The sequence below is a fragment of the Saccostrea cucullata genome, unplaced genomic scaffold (genome assembly GCF_032062105.1).
Source record: "Saccostrea cucullata isolate Sc308-1 unplaced genomic scaffold, CSIRO_AGI_Scuc_v1 ctg2404, whole genome shotgun sequence".
Lineage (NCBI taxonomy): Eukaryota > Metazoa > Mollusca > Bivalvia > Ostreida > Ostreidae > Saccostrea > Saccostrea cuccullata.
This window is the reverse complement of record NW_026918661.1, coordinates 60278-63390: the sequence shown is the minus strand read 5'-3', so window position 1 is coordinate 63390 and position 3113 is coordinate 60278.

Here is a 3113-nt window from a genome sequence, read left to right as displayed (position 1 = left end):
TCTTGCTCAATATTGCTCAAATTGTTAATAAATTATGGTTACCTTTGAGGAGCTTTAGTTATGTTTATAAATTGAAGTTAACCAGGATTGAAGTACCACCCTACTGATGATGTACAGTATGATGTTATCGTTTGTAATTCCCATTTATGAAAGGTCATCCGTGGGAAGCTTACAATATCTTTAAAAACGGTGTGGTAGGGTCAATGCAAAAATATTACTCAAATATGTTGTAGTATGGTATTTAATACAGAAGTTATCCTACTTAAGCATGTTTTAGGGACCCTTGATTGGAGTTTTGGATTAAGTAGAGGGTAACAATTAAAAATTCAAATGTACATCATAATCGCTTTGAAGTTTAAAGAATTATTGCACGAGTGTTTCCTTGCAATCGCGGCTATAAACCCAAAACATCTGGGGTTCTAAAACTTCATCTTCCATTTGAGATTGCAAGGAGGGATCAAGAAAAATTAATCGTTTTAATTTCGCCTCCCTGATCCGCAAAGGTTGCTGTTTGATCCGCATATGCTTGTTATTCCTGCATTTCCGACGAAAACTTAAGCCGCTCTACAGCCTAAATTTCTAGCCATTGAAAAATTATAAATGTTATTATTTTGATGTTTTGTGTATTATCAAGCTGTGAAAGGGATACCTGATACAAATTTGAAGAGTACTCTTATACATGTACCCAAGCTTTCATTCTGATGAACCCTTTCCACACACATACAGCTGCTATATTTCTAAAGGACTGGGCTTGTATATTCTTTTTTCTGCGATAAATGATTTTCTATTTTCAATGCAATTGGAGGGATAAAATTATACTCTTATAGCTAGGTGTATGAGGGAGTCTGAAAATGTTTTTGATATTTTTTTCCGTTAAAGAAACATATAAAAAAAAGGCGGGAATTGTTTTCAATGCATTTGTAAATTATTTTAGGTACATTGCAAAGTTCTAACTATACGTATATATTTATTATCTTATTTTTTATCCTTATCCAGCTGATTCGGGTTTCGATAGAAATCTGTGACTTATCAAGCTCATTATTTTTACATCTTGATCATCTGCAAAATATATAACGGATGTTCTAACTCTCAAAACAAAGGCAAAAATATGCTAAAGTATTATTTACTTTAAATTAAGAAGAATATTCATGAATTTTCTTGATTTTTCAAAAAGACATTTGAACACCCTTATTAATTATCAAGTATGGTTTAACCAATGGTTATTTGCTATGTATCAAGCTCTGTTTTAATACAGTAAAATGTATATGCATTTTTATCCAATGATTAGATGAAATGTTTGTTCTGGCTATTGAGACTTCATAACTCATGAGAGACAGATACATGTATATTTCATATAAAGGTTGCTTTCACGAGACATAACCCAAGTATAATTCATGTCTCGTGAAAGCAGTACATGTAATAGCGGAATTTGCTGTCATATACAATAATTTATTATTTCATCATGTATACTGTAAACATTAGAAATTTATATGTGAAGTTCTGGTCACCAGAACAATCATGGTCAAGCCTTAAATTAATCTACAAAGAATTTTGGAAGTAGCTGATTTGAGACTGATATTCTCGACTTTGCTCAAAACATCAAACAAGAGTCATAGTTTTTACCTCAGTACAAAAAACAACCCGCGTGGCGCAGTGGTTAGAGCGTCTGCTCTAAGTCAAGAGTCGATCCTTTTGTCTTTAGAAATGTTTCCACACGAACTGAATCATTTTATATAACGAAAATATATACTGTGCAAAGAGCATAATTACTGTAGATTACTAAATTTTCGCGACACCTTATTTTTGCGAGATAGTCATTGTCTCTTTATAAGCGAGACATAATTTTCACAAATTGTTAATATTTCTCTATATAATCATAAGGTATTCTATTATACGCGAAAATGAAATTTTTGCGTGCTTACTGTCTCGCGTACTAACGTGAAAATAAAATTATCGCGAATAAATAGTGATTTACCGGATAAAGAGAAAGATAAGTCTAACGCGCTCTGTTTTTCAAATAAAACTAATTTACAATAAAGTACAACTTCGGGTCACTTGCTTTATTATTAAAAAAGTATCAGACCTTACAAATATTTCCAAAATTAAGGACAGATGATACAAATAATTTTTTCTTTGAAAAGATTTAATGTCATGTCACAAGTATAGAAAAGTGGATGGTTCTTAGAATTTTTTCTCCTAAGAACTGGAAAATGAAATAGACTTGGAAAATACTAGAGTTATTTGAATAAAAAAAAAGAAATATAAACAAAACACACCCAGTAAAGGTTTACAGGTGAAATAAAATTCAGAGTATATTACCTTTGTGCTAAAAGTGTAATATAAACTTTTAAAAAATATACCAAACCATGTGAATTTTGTGAGGAAGAACAAAATGACAAAAAATTAGCAATATCACATAGGCTGATTTCTACCATTAAGCTTTTTCTAATAAAGTTCATCTGGCTTGGTATATTTCTCTTAAGTTCATATTACACTTTTAGCATCATGGTAACATATTCTGAAACTTGTTTTCACCTGTAAACCTTTACTGAATGTTATTTGTCTATATTGGTTTTTTTATTGCAATAATTTTAATATTTTCCAAGTCTTTTTTTATTTTCCAGTTCTTAGGAGAAAAAATTCTAAGAACCATCCACTTTTCTGAACTTGTGACATGATATTAAATCCTTTTCAAAGAAAACATTTGTTTGTATCATCTGTCCTTAATAGAAATAATAGAATTATTATATAAATTAAACAATACAATACCTGATATTTTTTCTGAGGACTGCAAACTTGATGTTTTGAGCTTAGAAGAAGAACTGCTCGTAGCTGTTTCTGGAATCTGTGAATGCGCCATGCTTGCCGTTAAATCTGTTATATAAAAAATACATAAAACATTCCCGACAGATTTCATATAAGTTTGAATCATCACTTCCTACACTTGTGCAAAAAAGACAACAAATCCAGACATATCTCAAACTTCCATGAATCCGACACACTTTTTTTCATAAAAATTTAATAATTAGATATTCCAAGCAGATAACCAAAACCGATATCAAAGTGTGCGAGAATCGTGTACAAAACGTGTGAGAGAGGTGTATAAAGCATTT